General features: G+C 43.9%; 1 protein-coding gene across 9 annotated transcripts in view; it reads right to left on the bottom strand.

The window, feature by feature from the left end:
- Positions 1 to 14,214, bottom strand: part of tanc2b (tetratricopeptide repeat, ankyrin repeat and coiled-coil containing 2b) — a 112,427-nt gene that overhangs the window by 62,358 nt on the left and 35,855 nt on the right. The window contains exon 1 of one of the 9 annotated variants that reach the window (XM_069518011.1): positions 9,066 to 9,290. The exons of the other annotated variants lie outside the window; for them this stretch is intronic. The gene's annotated coding sequence lies outside the window, so the exon portion shown is untranslated. Of the gene's footprint in view, positions 1 to 9,065; positions 9,291 to 14,214 lie in introns of those variants that run through there. 9 annotated transcript variants of the gene reach the window in all.

Genomic DNA, 14,214 nt, shown 5'->3' on the forward strand with positions numbered 1-14,214 from the left:
CTGGACAGTAATCCAGATGTCAGTCCATGAGGAGGTTTCACTCTCCCCAACTATGAAGACAGACTTCCTCACGTTTTATAAACAATAGGTGAAATATCCCAGGTGCCACCATCTTGCACTTTTGACGTCATTTGGAGTTTGCACAGAGGTGAACTATGAATCAAGGTGTTTCACCCATTTTTATAGCATCAAATAGCTGGAAGGTACACTTGAATATACATAAGTGTGATAAGAAAAACCTGAAAAAACTTTGACAGGTACTTTGACTTTTTCATTTGGTCTATGTCCAATCTGCTAACATGGAGATGGCGATGTTAGGAACCATACTGCAGCCAGACTGTTTGGCTTCACTATCGAGGAGCTGTCATGTCGTCCATCTTTATATGCAGTCTACGGTTGGAGCCTTGTGTTGATTTTAAAGCGATACCAGTGGACGGTTGGGGGCTGAGAGTGAGGCGGGCTGCCGGTTTGTCACCGCCTGTATTACCTGCACTGACAGGCCAAAAGACGAGCCTGTCAACTCTTAAACAATCTTAGATTGAGAGAGGACAAACTGCTCCTGTTACGAGGACTCCCGGACGAGGGAAGATACTGTTATGGACATTTGTAGTTGTGAGTCTGTGGGGACGCCATAACGCAAGTTGTGCTGATCCAGATAGTAGGAGGGAGACTGAGGGAGGGGGGTGGGGGGGTTCGACGAGCTGGTAGTTTCACAAGCTGTTAACTGTGTTTAGGACAATGCCCATATCACCTCTGATTTAATGTGTGTATCCTCCTCCTTCACAAGCAAGAACAGTAAAAAAAAAAAAAAAAATCCAGCCAGCCGGCAAGCAAACAGACAGAAACATGGTGGACTGTGTGGGAGCAGACTCTTCTGAATCTTTCTGTCGGGTGAAGAGAGAAATAATGCAGCAGAAAACACTACCTACACAATTCAAGCCTGAATGCACAGACTGGATTTCAACAAACTGACTTTAGATTTTTTGTGTGTTTATTACGAGAGTGAAGCAGAACCGTGAAAACAATGAGCTGGAATTTAAAGCACAATAAAAGCGGGGGGGGGGCTGCAGATTCAGGTGATTATTCTTTGGAGGTTCGTCACCATGACTGAACTCTTTAGCAGTTTCATCTGTTCGTCATTTAAGTCATTGTTAATACAAATACTGATTATTACTGTTTAAAATGTACAAACTGTGACTGATGCATTTAAAGGTTCAGTGTCTAGGATTTAGTGACATCTAGTGGTGAAGTGTCATGGTGTCACCTCCCCCTCCTCTTCCAAACATGAAGGGGAACCTGTGGAAACCTTCAGTCGTTCAGTCTGGGCTACTGACTGAAAACATGGCGGCCTCCATAGAGAGGACCTGCTCCTGATGTTAATAAAAAGTATTTGAAATATAAAGGGCTCAGGATGCTCGTATGGTGTGTTGAAGACGTGTTTCCTGGGCTCATCATAACTATCTAACGCTTCCCACCTTCTAGAAAAGCCCAGCTCATGTGACCCCTGAGCACCGAGGTATATCTGGAGGACAGTGAGCAGCACGGTGGCGGCGGTGGGCCAGAGAGGTGACGCATACATGAGTGGCTGAGTGCGTCAAGCTCTGGCTGACAGCACCACGACTCAGCAGTGTCCTGGATGGACGGAGGTGTTATGATGGAGGAAGTAGGAACAGAAAATGTGTGTACGTGTAGCTCGGAGAAAGAGAGAGGAAGCGCGAGAGAGAGAGGGGGGGGGAAAAAAAAAGAAAGAGAAGAGTGATGCTTCGACTCCTACACGGCCATCCGATGCTGAGAAAAGCTGTGTCGCAGCACTGAGTGGGTGGGCTTCGTTTAAAAAAGAAAAAGAGTCTGTAAAACAAAGAGAAGCTGCATCAAGCATCTCCTACCTTCAGTCTGACACACCACTGGGGTTACATCACAGAGCGCAGAAGTGTAAAGCATGCAGCAAAAAATAACCGAGCGGAAATGGAAGTGTTAGGAGGGTTTTTTTTTGCTTCGGCTGCCTTGAGACTGAGAGAGTGAGTGAGAGCATGAGCAGGGAAATAAAAAGGCTGGTACGGCTCCTGGACTTCCTGCAGGTGCTCCAGTGAAGAATGATGCTTTTGTTTCAGTGCCTGACAATGACACACAGAGGGACCACACAAAAAAATGTGAGAGGCACATATCCCAGCTGTGCCATCTCCCTTTCTTTAAAGGTCTCTCCATCACATGCTGCATTTCCACCCCAGGAACCGGGAACCTTTGCAGGAACTTTCCACTTCAGGATCCAGGGTCTAAATTAAGTTCCGGGGGAAAACTTTTCCCCCCTGAAATGCCCCTGCTCAGGGGGTTAGTGCTTTAAAAGGGGTTGATTGCTAAAGATGTACTCCTCCGTTTTTATTTCAACAGGTCAATCTCTGCAATCGTTTGCTTTGTTAGTCATGCTCATCTGTTTTCTAATCCACAGGATCTGAATCTCCTGAGTGTTTGATGATGCAGGTCGGCAGGAAACTTTTAAATGATTGAAAAAAGGTTCCTGGTACCTTTTTGTCATAACACGGCTTAATACAGAGGCAATAACACTTGCTAGCGGCCAATTAGGGTTGTGTTTGAACAAACAATCGCAACTATTATTTTAATTATTGTATTTTTTGGTCTAAGAACTAACTCCACAAATTTACGATCCTTTTTAGACCATAGTAATACAAAGATCAGGGGGAAAAGTCAGAAGGAATCATTTGATGTGAGGATGAGACAGTTTTCAACCAACTCATGGAGCTAATGATCTTATAATCATCTCTGGCAGATTCCATCAGCTGCAGCCAGCGACGGTTATTATCATTTCAGTCACTGGTTAGAAATGAGAAGCAGCATTTGTCTTGCGTCTGTCTGAAATCAAGGAGGCATTGTTTAAGAATTACAATTAATCTGGATGGTAGATCTGCCTCAGTTATCACTGTAAACTGCGCATGTGCCGAGCAAGAAGGGGAGCAAAGCATCAACGGGAAATTACTTTTCTGTCGTCTGATCAATGGATTCGTTGACAAGTCTTTTGTTGATTCATCGTCAAAGACAAAGACTGAGGTGGACGATATTCCTGCTGGACCTATATCACCGTACTGCACCTGCTGTTGAAGTAACCTGAAGTGTTGTTTCCTTGTTTCAGTTAAATCTACATGTCTCGGTCTTCAGCACAAACGCACCTTTAGTTCCCTTTGACCTCAGACTGTCTGCGACTCCTGCTCAGCTGCAGATGTTTGTCTCTGCTCTGAAGAAAAGGTTTGAACCCTGATAGATTCACACAGGGCAGAGCCGCTGCTGCAGGCTGTTCGTGGTGGTGGATGTTTACTGCCAATTTAAATTACTGCCGGAGTCAGTGACAGTGCAGGAGAGATTCTGCCTCACACAAATGTGGAGGTTTGAGACGTTCATGACATCTCGATAGTGTGAAATTATCAGATGGACGATTCACGGAAATGAGAACTGAGAAAAATATCTCCTTTAGAAACGTATATGCAGGTTAATTCTTTATTCCTGTTGCTCAGCGGTGCTTCTGTAGTGTGGGTGTCACAACAAAACCAGACATGAAGGGAGATTGTCCAAATCTTGCCATTTTAATCTCCACTGAGGATGATTTAGTTCAAGATAAAGAACAAACACAAATTACATTCAAGGGACTGAGAAATGTTTGCTTCAGAAATCAATGTAAACCCGTGCATACAAAACCAAACAAGGAGACACTGTCACTTCTATTCTATACTGCAAAGTCATAACAATGCCAGCAAGTTGCAATTATCTTCCTTCTTTACTTCTGCCTTTCACAAGAGACAGTCAGTCTAACAACATCTTCAATAAAAACTAAATAATAACCCAAACACCCTGTTAAAAAGAAAAGGTGCTTTGATCGTGTTGAATTCACAAAGCTCAATTAAGGCAATGAAATTAAGACAAATCACCAGGGCAGTGTTGCATTCAGCGTCAATGACACAGCTCCAGGCTCTGGATTAGTATATGATGCCACATTTAAAGTCGTAATACTCTCTCCCAGGTTCATACAGAAGTCAAGCTAACTTCCTGTGAACTGTCTGTGAGCCGTGTGACTAATGTCCATCATCTTGTCGAGTGGCCATTTGGACACATTTATTTTGAAAGTTATTTTTTCAAAGGATATAATCTTTGACGTCCTTTAGGCTACAGCCACAGAGGACACCTCTCCTCGTGGAACATCAGCTAGACCCCAAACCGGTAACACAAGAAAGACCAGAAAACCAACCATACAGACATGTTGGCTGTGGAAAAAAAACTGTGTCTTTCAAAGTGCAAAGCTTTCAACCTGCAAAGGGGGTAAGCAATTAGGGGAGGGAGGAAGAAATGGAGACAGCCAGAGAGAAATAAAAGGAGAGGTGGCCATAGTAACAGATGCAGCATGGAGGACAGAGAGAGGTGAAACAGAGAGATGACAGAGGCCGTCCTTGATGCTGCGCCCTCGTTCACTGCGCTCTGTTATTCTTATCCTCTGCTTGCCCACAGCGATGCAATAATTCACTGTGTTCTCAGTGTCACTATGACGATAACAGAGGGGGGAAAAAAACTACATGCACACACAGGGAACACAAAGACCACCTAGACTGCAATGGAGACGGGTGTACAGCTGCAAACAAGAAGGCCTGAATAATGAAACGCACATTAAATATAAAGTAGACTGGGGGACTGTCGGGTCTGCAGTGCCACAGCAGACACCAACACTTACCCACAGTGAGGAGAAAGTAGGCTACTGTATGTGGCTGGATGCATTTTTATCATCGACATGACAGCTACACCCTGTGTTACAGTATACATGTGTGACACGGAAGGATGTTTAAATATATAAATGTGATAAAACATGTGTAAGTGTCCTAAAGTGAGCTTCTGCTGCTTGATGCACGACTAACAACTAGAATTTATATTCCACGCACACACACACACACACACGAGTGCATATAGAGGCATTAAACTGAATATTGTACAGTAGTTAAATAACTGAAGGATTAACTCAAGCTCAGAAACAAACTGATGCAGAGTCAAGTTTATGTAAAAAGCATTTCTGTACATAAAAAATTCAAAACTGGATGAAAAACAAAAACAAGGTCACAAATTCCCCAAGATGAGTCAGTGTGTATACTTTTTTAAAAATCCTTCTGGGGACTTAAAAGTGAATTAAAGTCTTTCGCTTGTGTTGATAAAATGAAGGTCCCAAAGACTTGGTTTTAGGGTTCGTGTTAAAAGTACGTTAAAGGAGACGTGTTGCCTCTTTTAGTTCTGTAAAGTGAAAAGGTTTGTGGTTAAGTGAGCTCCTCTCCTCCACAGAAAACACTGAAGCTCCTGAAACAACTCCTCAGAAGTCTGGCGCTCCTTCTAACAAAGCCAGGTACAGGAAGTGCGGAGGCCAATATTTCCTACACGTGCCGGAAGCCGTTAACCAATCACAACAGAGACAGCCAGCTGGCCAATCAGAGCAGACGAACTTTAAACAAAAGAGCATTTAATCAATTATCTAAACTGTTTAAAATTGATAGAAATCATTCAATAATTTTAGCATGAACAGGGATGGATCTGTGTTATATGTGTGTGTGTGTGTGGTACCATCATCGAACCGGTTGTATTTACAGGTGTCAGCAGGAGTGATTGAGATGCAAACATGGCTGCCACACATGAGAGAGCAGGGCCAGACAGTCAGACGGGCGAGGACACACACAGACAGACTGTAGGTTTGAATTCACAGATGGTCCGAGAACCGCCGTCAAACTGACACAGTCGAGGAAACGCGTTTGGACACACAGCTGGCGTGGGTTCGCCGCTGTGGCCCTTTGCAATCGCAGTTCCTGTGAGTGGAAGAAACGTCGCCGCTCGGTTATGCAACGCTGTGTTTTCACTGCCTTTATCATGCGGCACGAAGAAACACAACATCCCTCAGTATGCTCAGCAAGCAAGGGCACTTCCTGCAATTCAAAGACACACAGCGTTGAGCGGCAATAATGAGCCCATCCACATCAGGCGGAATAATGAAGGCCCAGTTTCCCCCGACTGGCAAAAAAAACCAAAACAACAGGACGCTGCTGCAGAAAGGGGGAGTGCGGTGTGATAAGTCCGGCGTGGCATAAAAGATTTAAATGGGCCACCACAGTGTTATTTCATATTTGTCACGGCTAAATGCACGCTGTTTTGTTTATGGTGGATTTCAGTGTTGGTGCACCGGGAGGTAAAAAGATGGATAAATGGCGAAGGAATGAAACAGGATGGCGTGGATTAAGAGAAAATACATGGTTAACAAAAATGAAAGTGAAGACATGGAGTGGCAAATGGTTAGCACCTGTAATTATGAGAATAAATGGATGATGAATGGGTAGGATGAAGATGAGGGGGAGTCAGAAAATAACCACTCCATACGGAAGGGAAATAAAAGAGGAATAGAAAGATGTGATGAAAATGTTTGGGCTGATGAAAGATGAAGGGATGATGGAGGAGGAACACGAGCAGCAGTGAGAAAATGGAGGAGACGGAGAGGTAAATTACTTTAAGGAGTAAGGTGGGCAACTTTGGTTATGAGATGATGTGGATAAATGGAGACAGAAGGACTTGAGAGGGAGGCGGAGGACGGGAGGAAGAGGAAGAGAGGGGGGGAGGGGGGGGTGAAGCGGTGAGGACTCATTAGCCTACGCAGGGCCGGTACATTAAGCCTTCCCTCCGTGCTCTCTCCCTCTCTTCTCACCCCTTTTGTTCTCCAGAAATATCTGAGTAGGTGGAGGAGAGAGCAGCAGCGTGTGAGAGAGAGAGAAGGAACACTTACAGTAACTGAATTGATGACAGAGTGAGTGAGAGAGGTGCGACGAGAGCGACAGAGGAAGTGAGCTGGCCTCATATCTTTAGACGCCTCCACATGAAACACAGACAGAGCCAATGGGATTCCTGATGTTCATTATCCGATACAGTTTTTATTTGACACAGTTTTATACAAACATCAAGGTTTAATGTTATTCGATAACAACAGGAGAGATTGAATCAGTGCGAATTTAAATAAAACGGGAGGATTCTGCAGAGCCTCGTCTGAAATGAAGAGAGCCTCCGCTAACGTCGAAATTAAATTATTCTACTTTTTGTGAAATAGTAGGCTCATTAGGCTCCAGGGGAAAATTGGCAGTGGGCACTAAATCACAGAGCAAAGGCCGAGGATTTAATGAGCGAAGGAGATTGGTTGAACTCAGTTTTGAAGGTGCCGCAGCCAGGTTCCACAAAATCATTAAAGAAAGTGAAGGTAAACATTAAATTATTACCCGAACCCCTCTGTGTAAATATAAACCACTGCAGAGCGAGGGTAAACAGAAACTGATGAGCATGTATTTTGATATTCAAATAATAGTTTAAAGCTTTTTTCAAGTAAATATGTCAAATGCTTGTGAGGTGGTTTCTGTCTCATGTAAATTTCATATCTTTAGCAACTGGAGTCACTTTAAGTCTCTAATTAACCAATGAGGTTAACCAACAGTTGAGCTAATCTTTGGTTTCAGGGTTACAGTACGCCACAGTTTAATCCAACTATACAAGACATGCCTGTACCTGTGCAATGAGGAATTACCAAGCATTCAATACACTTTTACTTTTACCTTGAAAGACTTGTTTACTACATGTCTGAATGATCGCCTGTGTTTCTTGTCCCCTGTGACTTATTTTTAGCCGGTCATGCTTCTGATTATCTCGAATTCCCTATATTTTGCGGTTTCTGGTGTAGACAGTGATATCCAGGCCAACACTCCCGTCTCCCCTTGGCTTCACACAGTTTACAGTCCCACAAGTTTCTTAAATCAAACGGGTGGAACGTCTCTCCACACAAAACACAAACAGTGATTATTTATGAAGGAGTTTTAGGTCCAGGCGACATTTTGGCTAATCTCTATTCACAGCTATACCTGCACATGAATGCAGATAAATCGAAAAAGCAGACGGCCGATGTATTTCTGTCAATGTGCTTCTTTCGCTCCCCACGTGGATGGTTTTACCTGCGGACAACCAAAGCTTCCGCAAGCGAGGTCAGTTAGGGCTGGACTATTAACCGAAAGGGTATCGAAACCGCCATTTATAACCTATAACATAATTTTTCTCATGTTGGTTAATTCTTTTAATAATTTCCCCACATCATGATCCAGAGGTTATAAATTATCGCGATGTTAATCTGAAGTAATTTGAATCTAAAATCGTGATACCGGAGGAAAGAACTGTGATAATCCCACTTTACCTCTAGACAATTTCAGCACACGTATTTTCAACTGTCTGTATCACACCTGCGGTAAAGGTTAGGCTAGTTCACTTTGCTCGAAATGGACAAAATACAAAACTGAGTCCTCAGAAGCTCTGGGCATCAGCAGCCCAAAGACAGAGAGATACCAACAGAGAGATACCTGGTGTTATTGATAAACTTAGAATATAAAGAGCGACAGAAATGAAGAGCAGAGTGACTCATTATCTTGAGCTTTCATTTGTTTCCCCAGACAATTTTCTCCTCTAATGATGCTGCCTCTTGATGTATTTGCAGTCTCTATTCTACAGTAACACACAGTCACACACACACACACACACACACACTCTGTGGCTGTGCTCAAGGTGTGGCACGATGCCGGCGAGGCACTGATTGCTGAGGAAGCCTACAACCCGGGTCAAGGTGACACTGAGCACAGGCGTCACAACAGGAGCAAACGAATCAGCGAGAGAGAGAGAGAGACGACACATGCTGCTGACACCAGGAGAAAAAAAACATAAACTCTACACTGCTCTTAAATCACACACTTGAACCGTTCACCTCTCAAAGTACACACCGAGACGCCTACACACAGGCTGGGCGAGTGAAGAGCTGCTCAGACATGCACTGATGTGAAGAGACCAAAACCAGGACAAATAATTAACAGCTGGATCCTCATGAATAGAGGCTCTTTCCAAACCCAGTTTCCACCACTCCCCTTATTCACAGCTGAATTCCGAGACCCCCGCTTATCCATCCATCCCTCCACCCTTCCATCCATCCATCCATTTTCCCGCCCTCGATTCATCTGGCTCACCTTTGTCAGCTGAGCGCCTTGTCTGCCGGGGCAATAAAAATCCTGCCGCATAGTAAGAGAGATCCTAAACAAAAGGAGGAGGCTGAAGGGGCACGGAAAGGAAAAAAGGCAACATGGGAATAAAGGCAGAAAGAGGAGGACAAAAGATAGAGGGAGGGAATAGAAGGGGGAGAGAGAGAGAGAGGTAAAGAGTGGCAGACAGGCAGAGAGCTCTCCACAATGTGAGCAGCTAGGAAGGGCGAGCACCAGGTGTCAGTGCGCATACACTCAGAACACACACACACACACACACACAAACACACACACACACACACACACTGAAGCAGACAGGCAACTCTTTCTTGCTCTCACCCTCCTCCTCTTCCTCCAGCAGCAGTAACTCTCTTTCTCTCTCTCTCGCTCTCTCTTCAGGGTAAAATGGGCTTATTCTCAGCCGATTCATCTACAACAACACTCGCTCTTCCTTGTTCTTTAGTGACAACTGAACAAATAATTATCTCTTTCTCTAAACCACAATTTCCAAATCACACACACACTCACACACACACACACTATTTGCATTACCTGATGGATTTGGCCATTTGGGGGCAGCAGAAACAAGCGGTAAGCACAACAAGGACTTTCTTACTTTACAAAGTTGATGTATTGAACAGTTCATGTGAATGAATTTGATGAAGTACTGTATGTAGACACAGTAGCGTTTCTACATACAACATGTTCAGGGCGCTCACTCCAGGGAATAAACAATCCACAAGATGATTTCCTCCTGACTCCGACTTTAGAGGCGAGGCGTCACGCAGACTTAAGAACGCGCTTCTGCGAAGCTAAAACAGACGATCCTCTCAGACCCCTCATTGCTCTGCAGATACTAATCACTTCCATTAAGTGGTTCAGAATAAGCAGGACTGTGGTCTGGGGTTGTGATTGGATTATTCACTGATTGAATGAGCTCTCAGATTGGCGGGCTATGACGAGATCCAACAATGGTCGCTACAGTAAACCAACGGGCAAGAAAGGTCGCGGTCACATCCGTAGATCGTACGATAAGTTGATAAGTAATTAACGGGACAGGCGTAGTCCAGAGTTTCTGCACCAAAGACAGTTCACATCAAATTACATCCACAAGCTGAACGATCATTCGAAACGCAGCAAACTCATCCCTGAATGTTCTCGCAGGTCATCACATGTTCAAGCTCTATCGCATTCCATGACCATAAAACTCCCCGGTGTTGTCCCTGTCAGTCGCTGCCTTACACAGGACGCCACATCTAGGTCACGGTAACAGCAACTGCTAAATATCAGTCACACTTCCGCCGTGAACACGTCCCTTTAATCAAGCTGTCACAGCGAACACAAAGAGCCGACGCAGATCCAGCGCAAAGACGCAACAAAGGCTCTCGCATTACAGGGCACCATCATCGTCAATTTTCTGCCCACGGAGTGAAAGATTACCAGGAAACAGTAAAGGAAATGAAAAAAGGGAGAGGCCATCGAGTAAGAGCAGGAAAGTGAGTGGAACGAGAGGTGAGTAAAAGGAAATGGACACAGAGTGAGAGTTCCCGCTATTGACATTGTGATCAGAGAACGGAGGACAGGTCAGACCGCCGCTTCTTCTTCAACCACGCATCGTGCTGCCCACTCCCTACTGCTCCGACTGAAGAGCTACGTTCCCTTCACAAAGGAGCTGCATGGGAGGGACACAGCCTCGGACTCTTGTGCCGGTCTCCATTTAAATGTCACCGGATTTTCTACACGGCAAGCAAAATTACTCAGAGCACGGTGAGAACAGCCATCAAACCAGCGCCAGTGTCAGCATCAGTGGGACATCCAGGACCCCGCAGAGGGCCGTCTGAGGGCTGATGGAACGAGTCTAACATGCACTGTGCTGACTGTGGACACGCACCAGGCCATAAATACAGATTTATGACGGCAATCAATCCAGAACTGCTGAAATAGAAAAGGCCGACTGGTGGGTTGAGAAAGTGAGACATGATTCATGCCTTCTTTCACACATAAGAGTGTAGTATAGCAGAAATCCATAAGAGGATGCACTTCACTGTGCTTATTGCGACAATGGTGATACAAACAATGTGCAGCTGAGCACCATTGACAGCAGTGAGAGTCAGCGATTTCAGCGAAGGATGCACTTGACAGTATTGTGCTTTTTATTCAGTTGTTAGCAATGACTGTATACTGTCTATAAGGCTTTTCTTTAAAGTAGCACGACTATAGAAGGCTAACAGATTAGAGGAAACACTTTTTGATTCATCATAAAAATTAAAGCACTGGTGTCCAAAATATTAACAACGTCTCAATCCTCAGTTGCCATATTTCCATCTCAATGCGGTTCAAATTTAGATTCATGTATTTCTTGTGCATTCTTCTGCTGTGACATATAAAAGAATAGATCTGTGTATAAAGAAAGAAGACGCAACGCCGCCATTTTACACATTTGCCAAATTCTGTGCAGAGGCGATCTGGGGATGGAGCCACGATAGCAAGGTTTGGACGACCAATCACAAATCAGTCTCTGTGCCGGTCAAGAACTACCCAACATAATAAAAACCATCTTGTAGAAAAATATATTTGACCGAAGGCCAAAGACCTTAGAGTGAACACCATTGACCGGAACCATCATTAACCCATGTTACGTGTAAATACTGAGTCAGACAAGTGGATTAAGACTTAACTTAGTCTTTGATTTCATGTTATTGACTTTAACCATAACCTTTATCTCTCGGAGATAGTGGAAGTGGTTTCACACCATCACATTGAGCCTGAGGACCTGAAGGAGGTCGTTCAGCAGATGCACACAGGCGGCGGGAGACAAGGGTGGTGTGTGCGTCAAGAGGCTCCACTGCACCATAATGATGGGCCCATAAGAGCCTCCTACACTCCACCCAACAGGAGAGTGCCACTGCTGACAGTTAGGGCCCATCGCCTCTCAACCCCCCCGCCCTCTGCGAGCATCATCTGAAGTGTCTTTGACCTTCGGCGAGCGTTCGTTTTGCCTCAGCTTAGTTGCCATGGCTTCCCGGTGATGGGGCCACAGGTGAAGGCTGATGGGGTTGGCAGCATCGGGGGCCGTGTCGCGCACCCGATCAACACGGGTGATACCGTCCATGAACCTGTAACTTTGAAAGGCTGATGTGGCCACAGGCGAGGAAGTGATGAGGTCTTCCGACTGAGGGCCCTTCACGCACTTCGTCCCTCAAAAGCTGAAGGAGGGAAGCTGAGCGACGCGTAGCCGTGAAGCTCAAAGACGTTGAAGACATCAGACCGTCGTCCTTAGAAACCAAAGGTCAGAGCTCCTCTCGACAGCTGAGCGTCGCATTGATTCACAGATTCATTGTCTGCTTTCCATTCTGTGTTTACACGACTTGACCTTAACGTTCACATTAAAAGGGTTTTAAGACATCGAGGGTTTACTAAAGCACAGCGTGAGGTTACTGATGAGCAGCAGAATGATACAAAACACAAACCTCAGCTGATTACAAATCTAGTATTAGTTCTTAAAACAATGAACTGCAACAATTTAGACGAGAGAATTGGTCTTTAAAATAATTTTTAAGCAAAAATATGATCCTCAGGTCTTTTCGAATGTGAGAAGTTTGCTAAACTAGAAAAGTGATGAAGAAAATGTGGTGGAAGGATGTGGTGTGGGTCAGATGTTGATCTGGATCAGGGGATTTCTTCAACATTGCAATATTTGTTTTTCAATGCTCTCATTGATTTCACAGAGAATAAAGTCTGAATCTCGATGACAAAAGTTCAGACATATTCAGGGTTTCAGTATTGATGAGTTTGTAATTTCAGGAATTTAAATATGCTTTCATAGGGGTGTTGCTTTTATTTCCACTGTTTGGTAAAAAATAGAGCAAGAAACGTGTCACTATCATTAATGTGTCGCTGAGAAACGTCCCGTTGTTTTAATTGATTGTCTCGATAGTAGATTAAATAATTGACACAAATGGTGTTGGCTTAAAATAGAGACAGCGTTAATCATTTCTGACATTAAAAATAATATATCTTGGGTTTGCAAAAGGGCTTAATATGATGTCTTCATGCAGGAGTACAGCGTTCCTCTTAACAAGACCTTTTCCATGAAATCATTCATTCATTTTTTCCTCCTGGGCTCATTAACACAGGAAGGAAGGGGACATTCTGTGGAGCAGTAGGTGCCAATCTGTCGCACGGTGGAGTTCCGCCAGAATCAGCACATGTTCAGCTGCTGCTGCTCCTGCTGAAGCCTCGTGCGTTCATCTGATATTCTACCAGGTGGAATGATTCGTTTCCATGCACTCAGCATGGTCACTAATGTTCACCAGATATTCTGTGGCTTTCTTTGCATGTAAGTAGCAATATATATGTAAATGTGCATCATCTGCATACAAATTCTGCCCCATTCCATTTATTGGATCTCAAAGTACACAGGCTACTCGACAAATAAATTAAATATAAATGCAGACACAATAATGAACTAAATAATGGGAGCAAGAATATTACACAAATGTTTCGCTAACTCAATTTGGGCACTCCTAATTTTACATCAGTCAAAGGAGGGATTCAATCATAAATTAAGTCCTCAGCATGGACTGCAGATAAAGATGGACGACATGACTGCTTCCTAAAGGTGAAGCCAAAGCGACTTGATCACCCCCTGGTGGCAAGCTGCTTAACAGGTCACAGAACCTGCCTCTTTTATGTTAGTAGTTATAAAACTAAAGAGTACTGAAACATCTTTTTACTCAAACATCATTTCTGTCATTTTAAGTTGTGTTTATCAAACATATATATAAGTAGAGGAGAGGATCATCAGCAGACAGGACATTTATCATTTATCTTTTCAACCACTTGTTTTTATAGAATGACAAAAAGCAAGAACATGGCAGCAAAATATAAAACTGAAGCATCGTAACTACAGTACGAGTGGGCCACTCATGTCATTCTCTAAAAAAAGAAAAATCATGACATTTGATTTTCCATTCGAGGAACTAAGCTACAGAAAGATTCAATTTTCGAGATATAAAGCATGTTTACTCACATTCTGACCAAACCTAATTATATGGGATGAACAGAAAAACATTTTGCTCTATGATATGTAAAACAAAGGGTGCAGCTCCCTGTGGTATCTAAAAGACGCAGTTCT

Source organism: Paralichthys olivaceus, chromosome 21 (genome assembly GCF_024713975.1).
Source record: "Paralichthys olivaceus isolate ysfri-2021 chromosome 21, ASM2471397v2, whole genome shotgun sequence".
NCBI lineage: Eukaryota > Metazoa > Chordata > Actinopteri > Pleuronectiformes > Paralichthyidae > Paralichthys > Paralichthys olivaceus.